Here is a 17,647-nt window from a genome sequence, read left to right as displayed (position 1 = left end):
ACCACCTTAATCTGGCCTTGTGCCTGATTTACACATGGCAGCCCTGTTGTACTCCGGAGTGCTGTGATTCATCCAGCTTAACTATGAGTGATATAGATAAGTGTTTCCTCTCAATGGAAATAAGGACATGGCTTAAAAAATGAATAGTGACCAAATTGTCTCTTCATTCTATCTCTCTGTCTGTAGCAAAGTCTGAATATAAAATCAGGAGCAGAAAAGCCATTTATATAAGAACCTGAATTAAGGGGCTAAAATAACACTTTCCCAAAGCCAGCTGGATTTATTCATAAATTTGTGGCAAAGCTTGGATTGGATCATATATGATTCTGATACTAGCTCCAATAGGAAGGTTTTGAAAAGAGGTTTCTCTGAATGCCTAGAACCTGGTCTATGAACGTGTGTTTGTGTCTTTGTGTGTGTGTATGTACACACGCTGGCAAGCAGGCATGCTGGGGACAGGACATGAGTGGAAATTCTTTCCAAATGTGGAATGATACAATTTCAGACATGGCACCTCAGGGAGGCACTACAGTTCAGTGATAGAGCTTGGAAAACACACTACATCCAGAATCACTTTGGTTCAATCCCTGGCAACCTCAACCAAAACAATGTGGTAGCAGGTGATCAGACCTTTGAAAGTTGTTGCTAGTCAGAGTAGACAATACTGGTCTAAATAGACAAAAAGTCTAATGTGGTATGAGGCAGCTCCTGGTGTTCCTATAAAATGAGGAAAGGGAACCTGTCTCCCTACCGATATTACTGAATCCCAACCACAGCAGTACGGCCAATAGCCAGAGGTGATGGGTGCTATAGTCTAATAACACATGGGAAACCACCAATTTACCATCCCTACCACATAACTTATAAAAGTTTGCCTTTCCCCCTCTGATAGTTTAAGAAACATTTTTTGTTAACAAATAATAAAAAAGATGCTCTCTGCAAAATACTTCTGGCCTCTCAAGTGTACTCAGCATTTGCAGGAAGGATGAGCTAAAAACAATGAGTTTTATAAGTAGAAACATAAAAATGCCAAAGTATAATGAACCACCCAAAAGACTTGGTTTTGTAACTCCTTGCTAGAATTGCCTTTAAATGGCAAATGACTGTTCCAGTGAGCTTTTTCAGTTGCTAATTTGTACACATTTGTAACATGAAGTATATACTGTTGCTCTAAATGCAATACTCTATTAGATGACTTCTGGAGGCACATAATTGTCACTGCTTTTAAAACCCGCTCACATACTGTTTTCTACACATATAGTGCTGTGTTGATCAATTGCAGTATTACAGTTCTCAGCTTGGCATGTGTTTTCTCTTCCTACCTGCATTCCCACACATTTTCTTCTAGCCCCTATGCTGGATGATATGTAATTGTTCAATCAAAGTCAGAGCAGATGATGCTCAACGTATTACAGGAAAGCACTTCCATTGTCCTTTAGAAGGGTCTCCCCACCACCACCGAACACTCTCTCATTGCTACATTAAATGAAAGTGTTGCTATTTTCGTTATTTTTTAATTATCATGTTTACAATTTTATTCTATACTACTTTAAACTGAATTGCCTTTTTACAATCTCATCTCCTTCCACATTAATAGGATGCAAAACATACTCAGGTAATAAAAAAGTATTCATATTATGATACAGATTTCATTGGCAATCAATCTGACAGTTAAATTGTTTTGAAGAAAGCAAATAATTGTTACCTGTGGACACCCCTTAACTGCAAATTAAATCCTATTTATGAAGTATCTTGTCCAGCAGATGGATTTAGCTGGAGAGTGAACACATTAGTCTTTGTTGTTAAGTATGTGCTAAGTATGGAACAGGCTTCCCCCACCCCAAGCCACATTCTTCTTTGTATTCCCAAAATGTGGGATGTACATTGTTGTTCAGGCCTGCTAAGCCCGTGATTCCAAAATATTCTAGACTTTGCCAGCAGATCTCACCCACTCCCCAAAGGTCTGTTGGCAAAATATACTAATATCCTGCATACTAGTAGCAAAGAGATTCTCCATGTGCCTATGATTACATAGCAAAAATAGCATCATCCACACAAACAAGAAGACATATTTGCAGATTTGGGGGATCCAAAAATAAACACTGTGGTGACAGGGAAACAAAAACCAACAACCGAAAACAGACCATTGGCTACTAAATGCTCAGTGGTCACAAAATACTGGCTGTTGGGGTGTATGTGTGGGCATCAAAAATGGTGGTGGTTGTGCTGGAATGGTATTCTGAAGGAAGGTGTGGATGGCTGGAACTCTGACTAGGAGCACTTCACAGCACATTTTGTTGCAACACTGATTTTATAGGCCCTTATAACCCAAAGGGCTGTAGCTCCATGATAGAGCACCTGCTTTGCATTGAGAAGGTCTCAGGTTTAGGGATTGGGGGGGGGGGGGGATTCGATAAAGTCCACTTTTAAGGTGAACCTATCAAATTTGCACTTTCTTGAACAATATATGAACTGAAAGAAGCTCTCCATTGAAATTTACACTTCTCTTAATTTTGTAATGCAGTTTTGTATTGTATACAAACATGTTAGGCACATATTGGTGAAAATGGCATACAAAAATGAATTGGGGAAAATTACAAAAATGTATACAGTCATACCTTGGGTTGCACTCACTGCAGGTTGCACGTTTTCAGGATACAAACGCATCGAACCCGGAAGTACTGGAATGGGTTACTTCTGGGTTTCGGTGCTTGCGCATTCGCAGAAGCGCTATATCGCGCTTTGCACATGCGCAGAAGTGCCGAATTGCATCACGCACGTGCGCAGACGCAGCAGCGCAGGTTGCGAATGCTGCGGGTTGCGAACGGGCCTCCTGCACTGATCGTGTTCGCAACCTGAGCTTCCACTGTATATTGGAGGAATTGCATGCAAACATGCATTCTTTAAGATGAATTCACAGTAAAATTATGATGGATTTCCATGAGGATTAATAGCTCCAGAAATGTGGATAATTGAATTTATCATTGGGAAAATGAGAGACCTGAACTGACAGATCTATCCATATTCACCCAGATTCAACCCAGTATATCTAGGGCTCCTGTGCCTCTTAAGTGGTGTGACAGGTATAAGTTGAAGAAGTGCAGCTCTTCCTCCATTCTCTTTCCATTCTAGAAAAAGTTTCATTGCTGAAATTTTGCCCATTGCCCAGCTCTTAAAAGCAGAGAGGTCATGCCAAAATAAAAAGGAAAGGAAAGGTGGCAAGCCAACTTTGTTTTAGTGGCAACAGGGAAGGCCTGAGACATTTTGGTACCTGCATTGGAGTCTGAATCATGTTTCCTCCTCTGCTACACCCAACACTTTAAAAAGTCTTGCTGCACCATTCAGACACTAATTCCTTCCTGCCTTCATCATCATGGTGTTGTCTAGAGCAGGTCATGTCACCCTGCTGGCAAGGCCGGCTCTAATTGACAGTAAGATAAATTACGACTAATTATTCCTTTATCGTAGATTAGCCATTTTGTTTTGAAAATTCAAAAGCAGCCAAGATCTTTTCCACATCCTCTGAAAATTTGGATGAACTCAGCAGTGATGCATCTGCAATACTGAAGGAACAAATGCTTCATCTTTCTTTATACAGTCCTCTTGTTTAGGCAGTTCTTGTATTTATAATGGCAGACCTCATCCTATGGTGGATGGTAAAGCCCTTCCTTTTTCAAAACAAAATCGAAAATTCTTTCTAGTAGCACCTTAGAGACCAACTGAGTTTGTTCCTGGTATGAGCTTTCGTGTGCATGCACCTTCCTTTTTGTGAAAGCATTTAAAGCTATGGCAACCTCAGCCACAATCCTATACACCAGGCATGTCCAAACATGGCCCTCCAGCTGTTTTGGGACTACAACTCCCATCATCCCTAGCTAACAGGACCAGTGGTCAGGGATGATGGGAATTGTAGTCCCAAAACAGCTGGAGGGCCAAGTTTGGCCATGTCTGCTATACACAGTTACCTGGGCATAAGTCCCACTGAGGTAACTGAGAAACAGACTGCACTGTTAGTGGCCTACCAGCTGCTATTGTCTGTACATTTAATATGTATTGTACTGCATAGGCATTGCACTTATTGTCTGGGCTGCTTTTTGTGTTTGTGTTATGCTACATTATAGCCTTTTTCTTAGCTGCCTTTGGCATTGTGTGAAAGATCTTGTCATTAACATGATTCTTATTTTTATCTTTAGTTTGGAATCTGACCACTCATGAGAGAATTGTTTTATAAGAACAAAATATATATACATCATTATTTTTTAATACTCATGCCCTTTTTCTTTTAAATGGCATATTCTTTTTTTTTTTTTTTAAAGACAACAATCCTACTTGAGCTAAATACATAAACTAACCTCAAGTGAATCTTTCAAAGCCAATAAACATTTATCTGGTCCTGAGTCTTCCACATCTACTCTTAATGCTGCTGGGTGCAAATACCAAGCTGGAGATTTCAGAGTTACATTGATGGGAAAATTACTCCATGGGCAGCATCTCCTGTAGGGGCGGTTGTTGAAATACTCACAGCCAGTGCTGTGAATCTAAGTTTGGCCTCATTGAGCGGCAGTATTTCAATATGAGTAGAAAAATGAGAGTACCCCTAAACATTTTTTTTAGAAAAAAAAGCACTGCTCACAGCTATGCAACTCTTAAAGGTACATAAGTTGCACCAGGCTCTGGAATTTGCAACCCAATACAGCCTTATAACCAAAACAAATAATCACCAAGAAATCACAGTCCATATTGATGTCTTTTGAGTGCCCTCTGTGTCCAATTGTCCCTTCCCCTGCTAGTAAGTGTCAAGATATTGCTCTCCAGCATTGCCCTGTTTTATGTGGCAGGGCTTCTCCTGCTGAATTTTCCCATGCAAATGTTAAAGTTGAAGAAGACCTCTCGGAAAGCTTTATTCTTTTCATATTTTTTTGCTGCCTTTTAATCCAAACGTTGTTCTTTCAGCTCTGTAAAGAAAAAGGCACCTGGTTGTTTCCATTGTGGTTCTAGGGTTCTATAATGTAGATTGAAGAAGCATGTGTAGGTGGCCTCCTGTCAAGGGAAGCTGAGCTCTGAATGCATCAGGACTCTTCTGCTGCATAATGGATTCTTGCTTCTCAAGATTGTATTGGGTACAGCATCTTTAAAAAGTGTTTTTAATTGAAGGGATTAATTTTGCAGCATGACAGTTTCATACTCTCCTTTCCTCTTACAGCTCCTTGACTTCACTCCCTGAGGATCTTTTATTGCATTCGGGACAAGCTGCTTCAGTGAAGCACTTTCGGAAACAATATGAAAACCAAAGCACAGCCGTCCTTCAAAATCCACACCATTCCGAAATTTGTGATTCACCTCTCCAACCAAACAGTGTTTACAAAGATGCATAGATTACAGGGAAATGTACATAAAAATGAACACGTTAGTGAAGATAACATACAAAAACGCATTATATTAGGAGGAATTGCTTTCAAAAAAAAAAGTGTACATTTGTCAAAACTGCATACGGAATCCTAAGATTCTAGCAGTTCTTATTTTTATCTGTAGGAACACGGGTGGCGCTGTGGTCTAAACCACTAAGCCTATTGGGCTTGCCGATCAGGTTAGCGGTTTGAATCCCTGCGACGGGGTGAGCTCCCATTGTTCGGTTCCTGCTCCTGCCAACCTAGCAGTTCGAAAGCACGCCAAAAAGTGCAAGTAGATAAATAGGTACCGCTCTGGTGGGAAAGTAAATGGCATTTCCATGCACTGCTCTGGTTTTGCCAGAAGCGGATTAGTCATGCTGGCCACATGACCCGGAAAAACTGTCTGCAAACAAACGTCTGCTCCCTCAGCCAGTAAAGCGAGATGAGCGCTGCAACCCCAGAGTCGTCTGCGACTGGACTTAACTGTCAGGGGTCCTTTACCTTTTTTATTTTTATCTGTAAGCTGCCTTGAGTCCCAGCAGGGAAGAAGGCAGGGTATAAATAAATATAACAATATGATAATATGATAAACAATGATAATGATAGTACGCCAAGCAATTGCTCTGCAGCACACAGGACTTCTTCTTTCTCTTTTCCCAGCTGCTTGTGGTTCTTCCTGTTCCTTTCAGGCAACAGAGACGGCCTGTATTGGAGAACCTACTAAATCCTAAAATCAAGCTTTGTAGCCAACATTTTTAACACTCCTGTGCCTTTAACATCAACTTGATTTGCCGCCACCACCACCAAAATGGAAATTAAATTTTTGGGGAAGTCCCCCCTGCCCCTCTGCTTTTATCTGCATGGCAGGCGCATGTTAGAAACACTTCAGTTTCACTTTGTGCTGACACAATCTCTTCAGTGTCACCCCCCCTTGAGTTGTTAAGTTGCAATACAGTACTTCAGCAACCCACCCCCCTTGAATCAGGATAGCTTGGACAGATCCCGTATTGCCTTGGACAAGCCCAAAATCCCTCCTCTGCTTTGACTTGGCCTTCATTGGAATAAATGAATTCACTTAGGAAGAATTCGCTTAAATAAATATTAACTGGAACAAGGCAAAATTATAGAACTGGGGGAAAGGACAACTATTTAAAATTTGCAGCACTGATATTGTATTTGGTTAAAATATATCGGTGCCTGTGCCCAACAAAATAGGCAGATGCTTTTAAAAGTAACTTTTACTTGCAAGCCTTATTCAGATGTATGAAGATGCTAAAAGACTGCAAGCCTTTAAAGTACCCCTCTGCGGGGGAATTAATGTTCTTAAAATGAATGTAGTCTCTAAATTGGTCTGTATTCTTTGAAACGTTTAAATTGGTCTTCTTTTAAGAAAATTGATCCCTTGTTCATGAAAATGTTCATTTGGAGTAGTGAAGAGACAAGATATAGAAATACCTTTGTAATTGTATCTGGCAACAGTTGGAGATGATTTTAATTTGGCAAAGGATTGTAAAAAGAGAAGGGGAACTGGACTCTTGAGGACCACAAGATGCACTTTTCCCTCTCCTCCACCCTCAATGCAGAATTATTTGTACATGATTTAGAGCCACAAATTTGAGGTCTGTAGCTTCTCTATTCATGGAAACTAGGAAGCCTGAATAGGGTTAATCATGTGAACGTTCGACATGCAGCTTGAAGCCGTACAACCTACACATGGGTTTGCTATGTTAGTGAGACATGGCCTGCTGAGCATGATGAGGAACCAGCTGCTTCTCTGTTGTGATCTCCTGCACAGAATTTCTGTTCCAGTTGTAATATGTTCAGATATGTACTCTAGGGCAGGGATGGGCAAACTTCAGTCTTGTAGGATCTACTTGATTTTTATTTGACCTCCCCCACAATGATCCACCAGCCAGAATCAAATGGAGAGAAAACAGAGCTCACAGGCATTTCAGACTGATATATATATATGAGAGAGAGAGATAAAACATATTCTGGTTGGAAGGCTTGAGGAAGGCTTGTGAGTCAGTAGTGTTGACATAGGATTGGGAAATGTCTGGTGTTAATTGAAGCAGGTTATAACCAGGTTATATGTTTGGTCCCAGCTCCTGCCCACCTAGCAGTTCGAAGGGACGTCAAGTGCAAGTAGATAAATAGGTACTGCTCCGGCGGGAAGGTAGACGGTGTTTCCGTGCACTGCTCTGGTTCGCCAGGAGTGGCTTAGTCGTGCTGGCCACATGACCTGGAAAAACTGTCTGCGGACAAACGCCGGCTCCCTCAGCCTATAGAGCAAGATGAGCGCCGCAACCCCAGAGTCGCCCGTGACTGGACCTAATGGTCAGGGGTACCTTTACCTTTTATAACCAGGTTATAACTATTTTATTCCAGATTAGTTAATTCATAGCTTGTATGTCTCTGGCACACACACCCCACCACCAACTCTGGCTTCTTCCACCACTGACATGCAGCTCTGAACAGAATTACCCTTAAGGGAATTGAGCCCTCAATAGACAAAACACCTTGCTCACCCTACTCCAAGGTACAAAACTCTCATATTCTTGTGGATCCAGGGGACCCTTCCATACTTGTATTTACCAACTCCCAGAAAGTCTGCTTGCCTTACTTTCAAGGTGGACAAGTGACATTTGTGAATGTCCTTTCTTTCATCCTACAAATCATCTCTTTGGTGGTCTCCACTCTGCAGTCTTCCTGGGTGCCCAAGTTTCCCGCAAATCCCAAGACATCTGCAGCTCAGCTTTCCAGAGTGCTGAAGAAATGTTTAATGGAAAGAAAACACACACATACCACAATGGTAAAGTAAGTTCAACCTCAGACCCTCCAACATTCTAATGAAATCCCAAAGTGCCTTGAGAAAGAAGCAGAAAAATGGAAGGTGCTTTTGCTAGGTGGGTGGGGAAATGCAGGACAAGTTTCAGCACAGTACTAGAGATTTCAGAGGAACAGAAAGTGGGCTGCTCCGCATTCAGATATCAGTAACCTGATTCAATATTGCAAACAACAAAAATCAAATACATTTTTGACTTTTCACTTCCTTTTTTTAACGTCCCCCAGACTGTTATCGTGGGCACTTAATAGGATGGGTATATGTATATCTATATTTTATTATGGTACCAGTAGAAGGTTTTGATGCATTTATTATAATACCACTGACTGACATTGTTTCAGGTGGGTTCCAAGAAAGGTTTGGTCCTGACATTTATTTTGCCTGTGGGTGCTGTTTATTGCCTAGCAATTAGAACGGATATTAACATAAAATAGCTTATCGACTTCCAAAAAACATGAGAACCTTTCCCTGAACAGATTCCCAGGTGTTTTCTCTCTCACACACTCTCTTTCTTTGTCTCTCTGCTCTTCCTCCCCCACAGTCATCCACCCACTTGCTTTTAAGTGTGCCGTTTCAAATTTAGAGTTCAGGAAACTTTGCTTAAATCTCAGTCACAGAAGACAGTTACTAGGGCAAAACCAACCCACAAGCAGAGAAATTTTGAACCAAACTGAGACTGACTTTTAATCTCCAGAAACTTTTGCACCTCATTTCAGTGCTTAAAATCTGATTCTCAAACCAGTTTGATTTAGATACTTCTTCATTAAGCCAGTGTCTTCCTTGGGTCACTGTTTCAATTGTACGTTCCTGGTATTCATGGCACATTGAGTAACCCTACAGTTCTCATGTCAGTGTGAAGCTGGCTTCGGGGAACTGCATCAAAATTCAACATTTCAGAAGAAACTATGGATACCTGTGGATCATGGGTAATATCATGTATGCACAGATTAAAAAAAACAAACAAACACAGGTGTGGGAACATGTGCATAGCCTTATTTGCCCCAAAATTTTAAAGCAAAGGTGGTTAACCAGTGGCCATCCAGATATTGCTGGGCTATAGCTGCCATCAGTCCCAGGGAAGATGGGACCCACACTACCTAGAGGGCCACAGGTTAGCCACCCGTGCTATAAAAACTGCCATGTCAGGAAAATTCTGCAGTTACCTTTCTGCAATTATGTAGTACCCATCAAAAAGCAAAATAATTGCAGCCATAATAGTGAATGGGGAGACAGGGGACCATAATTTTTCTGAAGCAAGGTTCAGATTTGGACTCAAGACAAGGCAGACAACTTTTGTCATAGTCCAAGCCTACTTGAATAAAATGGGGGAGGGGGCAGGTACGCCACACCCTGCATAATTGATCACAACTGAGTTGTAGAGTTTTCAAAAACTTTTTTTAAAAAAGTTTTCTTTTTGGATTTTTGAAAGTACATTTAACAAAGAAAACCCAAAGTTTCCCAGAATGTTAGCAAAGTTTCAAGTATTTTCATTTTATTTAGTGTTTTATATGTTGACCATGCAGTGATTTGTTTCAAGACCTGAATTAATGTATTTTTAAAATAACACTGTAGAGCTTAAACCAGATTCTGCCTGGCTTCATGTACATTTGCATCTCCTAATAAGGAACCAGCACATCACAACTGAAGATATCAGAGGTATATTTTAAAATGCTCGTGTTTGTTCCTCAATAAATAGCTTTGATTTACATGTCCTGACTTTGCTCTTGAGAAAGAACTGATGAATGACAGGTTTCCAAATTAGCAGTTTTAGATATATCAGACTTGTAATCACTTGGAAAACAGAATGGTGATATCTCTTTAAAATAACAGAGCACACACACACACACGCACACGCACACACACACACACACACACTCCAACCATTCTTCATATTTAATGAAATCAAGACTATTTGTTGAGACTGCCCTCTTTGGATGTCAAATGAGTTTTCTGTGCCGAACATACATTTGAGCTCGAATCCTGGCTAGACTGTAGATGAGCAGTTCCTGAGTCTGGATAATTGGTCAACTGCCTGTTTTGAACAGGGTCATACTGCCCTAAAGGAGCAGGTTTGTAGGCTGGGGAATGCTCCTGGATCTATCTCCATCATTAAAGGTTGAGGTGACCTCAGTGGCTAAAAGTACCTTTTAGCAGCTTTGGCTGACAAGACATCTACAGCTGTTTCTGGACCAGGATAGTCTGACCATTGTTCATTAATGTAATGATAACCTACAGGCTGGGCTACTGTAATGTGTTCTTTGTGGGGTTACCTATGAAGCGGCAGCTAGTGCAAAATTCAGGGCTTGACTTCTCACTGGGACACACTATGGCTACCATTTTCAATCACTACTAAAATAATTGCAATGGTGGCCAGTTAGCTGCTGGGCAAAGTTCAAAGTGCTGGCATATGAAATTAAACACACAGTCAGGAGTGGGGAAGGAATGCTGCATCTTCTCCCTCTGTCCAGAACAAAAGGAGGAGAGTTCGATTCTGCAGTGTGGAGGGCTCTCCTTTGCAAGCACCTTCTCCCCCCCCCCCTTTGAACATTCCACTCAAAACCATACTGAAGGTTTCCTACTGAAGATATTTGAGTGTCCTGGTGTCTATCCCATATAATAGGAGCAAAGGGAGTTCTGCATATGCCTGTGGCTGTAGAGAGTCATGAATGAATTATGTCTGAATTTGACATAAGCAACTATTTGGAAGAATTTTCAATTTGTGTTGGGAGATAAAGTGCAAAGTGCAAATTAGGTAAAATTGCCTTTAAATGTGAAATGAATTCATTTTTTGTTTTGCCCATGATGGAAAGATCCTCCTGTGTCTCAGTCCTGGATAGGGTAGCCACCTACAGGTTTCCACAGGATCTTGAACCCTTCGCTTCGAAATTTGTACACAGACTTTAGATGTTTCTACTGGTGTTTCCACCAGTGATTTATACATACCTGAATGAGCTGTGCCAAGTAGCCCCCTGCCCCATTTACAGTGCAAACGCAGAGAAGAAAACTGCCTTTACATGCAAGTGTTCCTCATTTGCAATCACTAATAGCAACTGGATGTAAAGCAGGTCAATAGTACCCTAAAAGTCAATGTATCATGCCTGGCATTGCAGAAGCAGTGGCTCAATCAGAAGCAGGAAAGAAATGGGTGCTGGGCACCTCCCTTCCGGGGCATTCACATTTCAGCTGACAAACTCTTTTTACGGCCAAGATTACTGAATCACAATAATAAAATAGGTGGAGGGCAGCTAGCATTTGTCAATTACTGGCAAAAAATGTAGGTATACATGTGTTACTATAAATTTACCATTCTATAACATCATACGTATTCATAATGAGCTATAGCAGACCATTTGTCAAATATGCCAAGCCAAATATTTCTAAAATCAGAAGTTGTTGCGAACTAGAATCCATTTCATCAGGCACATGAAATGTAATATTCAGTTGCAGGTATATTTACAAATGGGGTGAAGGATTGGAAGTGGTAAGGAGCATTGCCACTGCTTCTTGCAGGGGGCAGGATGGGGCAGCACAGGGTAGCGCTGAAGGAACACTGGGTTGGGCTGCTGGCAGATGCAGATACATGCACACCTGCCCCCACTGCTGCCAGAGCTTCACCTGTTCTCACCACTGCCCTGCTCATTCTGTTTGTGGCAGTGCTGCTGCAGTCAGGAAGTCTCCTCATAGGGGAGTTCTCCAACCCTTTGAGTATTTGGGTTGCACTTTGTGGAACATTTTCCAACTCCACACCATCCTTTTTGAGATGAGGAGACCAGAAATCTACACAGTATTCCGAAGGTGGTTGCACCATAGATTTGTAAAGGTAACGGTAAAGGGACCCCTGACCATTAGGTCCAGTCATGGACGACTCTGGGGTTGCGGTGCTCATCTCGCTTTACTGGCTGAGGGAACCAGCATACAGTTTCCGGGTCATGTGGCCAGCATGACTAAGCCACTTCTGGCGAACCAGAGCAGTGCATGGAAACGCCGTTTACCTTCCTGCCACAGTGGTACCTATTTATCTACTTGCACTTTGATATGCTTTCAAACTGCTAGGTTGGCAAGAGCAGGGACCAAGCAATGGGAGCTCACCCATTCGTGGGGAATCGAACCGCTGACCTTCTGATCGGCAAGCCCTAGGCTCTGTGGTTTAACCCACAGTGCCACCTGCGTCCCTATAGATTTGCATAATGGCATTATGATACTGGCAGCTTTATTTTGATTCCTTTCCTAATTATCCCCAGCATGGAATTTGCCGTTTTCACAGATGCCACACACTTTGTCAACACCTTCATCAAGCTACCCACGAAGACTACATTTTCCCACCCATTCACTTGTTCTAGAGCAGGCATAGGCAGACTCGGCCCTCCAGATATTTGGGGACTACAATTCCTATCATCCCTGACCACTGGTCCTGTTAGCTAGGGATCATGGGAGTTGTAGTCCCAAAACATCTGGAGGGGCAAGTTGACCTATGCCTAGTCTAGAGAGGTCCTTTAGGGGCTCTTCGCAATCTTTTTTTTTTTAATGACCCTGATCAATTTGGTATTATCAGCAAACTTTGCCACCTCACTGCTCATCCCTATTTATGAACAAATTTAAAAGCACGGGTCTCAATACCAGTTCCTGAGGGACTCCACTTTCTATACCCAGATAACCATTTACTCTGTCTCTCTGCTTCCTGCTGCTTAACCAATTCCTGGTTCACAAGAGGACCTCCCGCCTTATTCAATGACTGCTAAGCTTACTATCTGAAATGAGTAGACTTCTTGAGAATCTATGGGAAGCATGAAAATGTCCAGCATTAAGAATGAGTTCAATGCAGAGCTGAGAATGAGGATTAATACCTTGGGGGGGGATGTTTGTTTGTTTGTTTGTTATTGAGTGATATCCTACTGTGGTGGCACACTTGTACAATGGATTTCTTATTGTGAAAACAGGACACACGCACACCCTTTCTGTCCTCACCCTGGAACCCCTCTGGAGGGTACAGGTAGTTGCAGGCAGAGGGAGGGGGGAAGGAGGAGATGTTTTCTTGCATCCATGGGGGGAGACACTGGATCTCACCCAGAGACCTGAGATGATATCGCCACACAGACCTGAATGTGAACCGATATCCCTGTCCATTATCACTGTGTTATTGTAATAACTTTTCCATTTAGTACTCACATCTGATTTTATGACAGCCTATATTTGAGTCAAAGTTTGAGCCAAATGTTATCTCTCCTGACTGCTGTACTGAAGGATATAAAGAAGCTGAATGGAATGGATGGTCCTGACAGTTTATTGCATTATATGTGGAAATGTGATGTACGGAAAGCAAGGAGCTTGTGTAGCATAATTGCCTCAAGCCAAGTCAGATCCCATTTGCCACAAGTGAAAACTGTATTCGTAATAATGCCATATGCAGTTCCTTACCAGGGCTGAATCCCACGTCCTTCTGTGATGTTTCAGGAAGTAAGGACCCCTCCAGACATTCTTTTTATGAGGCTTTGATGATGTGCTCATGATGATATTATATGCAGTTATACATGCAATCCCACTTTCAGTGCTGTTTGAAAGGTGGACATCTCGCTTCATTTCCAGTTGGTGAATGTCCTGCAGCTTCCTGCCAAAATCATTTAATTTTTCATACTTCAAATGTTCTGGGGTGAGGATGTTGCCCCACTTTTGTTGCAGTTTTTGCTTTTCTCCCATCTGAAATGAGGGATAAATATTTTTGAAGGCAATCTAGTCTCCAAAGGCATCGCCGGCAGGGGTTCATTGTTGGTTTGGAGGTCTGTGCCCCAGTAACCCAATTGGGTCAACCTCTCGCTGATCCCAGGATACATCCCTCCTAGAGACTTAACCATTTCAGAGTATAGGTGGGGGAATTGTAAAAGCAACCTGCCAGAAATAAGCATTCTAGCCTGTCCAATCACTTGACATGCTGCCTTAGAGGAATTCAGTCATGCTGTTTCCCCACATGCATTCTAAAGGGGTGCAGCCCTTGTTGCTAATCCAGAGGTCATGCAATTGAAGAGTTAAATGTAATGTGTGAGCGCAGTTCTCAGAGATAAGGCCCTTAAAATTATCCCTGCATGTTTTGACATTGTTTTGTGATCTAGAAAGCGACAAGCTACAAACTAGCTGAGAGAGCGATCGAGAGATCAACAAACAAATGAGCTGAAGATGCAATTTTAATCCTGTATTTGCACTCAGCTTTGTAGCCCCGTTCTGCTCCCACTGTAGTACAAATCATCCTGATTAAATCAGTCAGCGGTTGCTCAAAGCCACCACCGGTTTTATTTCTGCTCTGATAAGCAGGGATCTTTGGAACAGATTTGCCCTGGGTCGCTTGCTTTGCTAGCAAGGACAGGGGGCTATTTTCAGCAATATGTTTGGTTTCTGGGTGGTCAGTGACTCTTTTGCATAAGTGCCTGTTCTAACTATAACATTTAGGTGAAGGTTTGAGTTATGTGAATGGAAGCCTCAGTCTCCTTTGCAAGGATTAGCTTTCTAGATGGAATTTAAGAGAAGCAGCTCCTATATGATTTCTTTGGATGAAGGATGTTTAAGATTTATTTATTTTTTAAGATAATATTTTCTTAGGTTAAACAAAGAGCTAGCCAGAGGCCAGCTTTCTAGGCAATGTTTTTTGTGGTAAACTCTGGTCCACCATAATTAAAACTGCGAAGTGATATTCCATCTTTTTTAAAAAATCAGTAGTCTGTTGTGGTGGAAAATGAATGATGAATGCTTTGTGAAATGCTTGTCCCCAGTTTTGTTTCTAGAGCCTTTGTGTACAATTGAGTACCCCTCTTCCAAAAGAAACAAAGGTTGGAGGGAATTTTGTTACCGCAATTAAGATATGTTTCAATCAGATTCATAACCAGGCATCATGAAATCAAGCCAAGGGAGTCTGGTTTTCTTCTTCACAGTTTTATCTCTTGATTGGGAGGTGGTCTTCTTGATCAAAGTGGTCTTCTTGATCAAATCTAAGGCTGTGCACTGGATTTGGTCACATCCTGAACCAATTCAGCATGATTCAGCAGGGAATCTAGGCTTTGGCCAAGTCAGGTCAAGACAGCTCCAGATTGCCTCAGGTCAGGTTAGGCCTCCTGGAGTGATCCGGGGGCTGTCAGGTGGTAAGAGTGTCAGGTGGGAAGGCTGTAGACCACAACAGTATACTCCTTCACAAAACAGCACCTTGCAGGATTTAATCTTCCAACATCAGCTGGTGAATGGAGGATTTAGTCCTGCTGGCTGCAGATTGCTCCTTCACAAAACCATTCTGTGGCAGCACCCCACAGGGTTGAATCATCCTGTTCTCTGCAATCAAGGGCAGGGAAAGAGATGCAGTGTCTCCTTCTCCCACCACCTCCTGCCTGTATGTTTAAACTCCTAATCAGGGCCATCTTAAAGGGATCGGCCGCCATGGTGCAACGATCCCTCAGCGCCCCCGGCATGCCGCCTTTCCGCCCGCCTCCCTCCCGTAATTGATTTGGGGCTAGATTTGGGTCCAATTGAGTGTTCCTCACATAGGCATGGATCAGGTTGCGAGCTTGTGCACAGCCCTTATAATACCCCTCTATCTTCACTTTAGAGATTCCCTCTAAAGCTCTGAGATTGGAGACAATCTCTACCTGTTGTTTTAGAGTAAAAGGCAGCATTTCTCCATGGCTTCATTCCAGCACTGTGGTGGGCGAAATGCTGCTTAAGGAGTGGACAAAGGGATTTTCTCTTATCTTTTACCTCTGATCTTAGCATTAAGCACCACAGCATCAAGACTGGAGGACAATATAAACCCTGGGTGCTCTTTAATAATAAACAACAGCATTTCCCCCCACTCCCAGAGCTGGAGAGTGGGTTGGGTTGCAAATGCTGCCTTATAGTTTGCCCAGATCCTTCTCTGCAAAGGATCTGGGAGGGTCCTGCAAAGGACCCTCCACCCAAGTGCTGTGTGTGCACACAAGCATCTGCATGTGCTTTTGTGTGAGAGAATTTATGTATGAATGTATGACTGCAAATGTGGGTAAGAGAAGTAGAGAGTGCTGTGCACATGCCTGGTGTGTGTGTGTGTGTGTGTGTGTGCGTGCGTGTGTGTGTTTGTTTGTTTGAGTGTGTGTGTACATGCATAGATTGGCCACACCCATAGCTGGCATACGGCCCTCAGATCAGCGACTGTCAATGTGGTCCTTGGACTGAAAAATATTCAGTCCCCTGCTGTACTGAAATGAAAGTATAATATACAGTGGTACCTCGGGTTAAGAACTTAATTCATTAAAGAGGTCCGTTCTTAACCTGAAACTGTTCTTAGCCTGAAGCACCACTTTAGCTAATGGGATCTCCTGCTACCGCTGCACCGCCAGAGCACGATTTCTGTTCTTATCCTGAAGCAAAGTTCTTAACCTGAAGCGTTATTTCTGGGTTAGCGGGGTATGTAACCTGAAGCATCTGTAACCTGAGGTACCACTGTACAGTGAAGATGAGAAACATGATCACTAGCAAAATTCATCTGGCATGTGAAGGATGCCCTAGTGAATATATCCATATAATTTGAATAAGTCTGAGATTGCTGGTACTTCAACATGATTGTTGACAACCAATGCATTTCTGACATTAACAGTAGGCTTGAACATGAAAACAGTGACAGGGCCTTTATTACAGCTCTGCTAACAAACTGCTATAGTAGAAACAAACACCTTCATTTCAGTTTGATGAATCACTCCCAGAGCAGTATTAATTGAACTTCTGCAACTGTGGATGTGAATGATGAACAACAAAATCAGTGACTTGAATCCAAAAGTAGTGTGAGGTTGCTTTTATTGTGTTTTTAATATTTTGTTGGGAGCCGCCCAGAATGGCTGGGGAAACCCAGCCAGATGGATGGGGTATATTATTATTATTATTATTATTATTATTATTATTATTATTCATTCATTCATTCACACAAAGGGACTATCCCACTCTTTTCTTTTCTTTCGCAGCAGTCCCCATAGCTGCTGAAAACACCCTCTTGGAGGTTAGAATCATAGAATTGTAGAGTTGGAAGCTAGATGGCCAGCCCACCTATGCTTAAAAACCTCCAAGGAATGAGAGTTCACCACCTCTTGAGGGAGTCCACTGTCAAATAGCTCTTACCATCAGAAAGTTTCTCCTGATGTTTAATTGGAATCTCCTTTCTTATAACTTGAAGCCATTGGTTCAGGTCCTATCCTCCAGCGGACGTGTTTATTGTAGCATGAGGGACTGCAAATTTGTGTGTGCAGGTGAATATCTCTGCCTGCATACTCTGAACTTCTGATCCATGCCTCTATATTTTCTGTTGTATGTACGGTACTTTACCAGAACTCAACCGTAAACACCAAGGATGACTGCGGCATTGTGGAGCTTCTTTGCTGTGGTTGGATCTTGATTCTGCTTGGAAATTGTG

The sequence above is a fragment of the Lacerta agilis genome, chromosome 2 (assembly GCF_009819535.1).
Source record: "Lacerta agilis isolate rLacAgi1 chromosome 2, rLacAgi1.pri, whole genome shotgun sequence".
NCBI lineage: Eukaryota > Metazoa > Chordata > Lepidosauria > Squamata > Lacertidae > Lacerta > Lacerta agilis.
The sequence above is the reverse complement of the archived record's forward strand: the minus strand, read 5'-3'. Positions refer to the sequence as shown.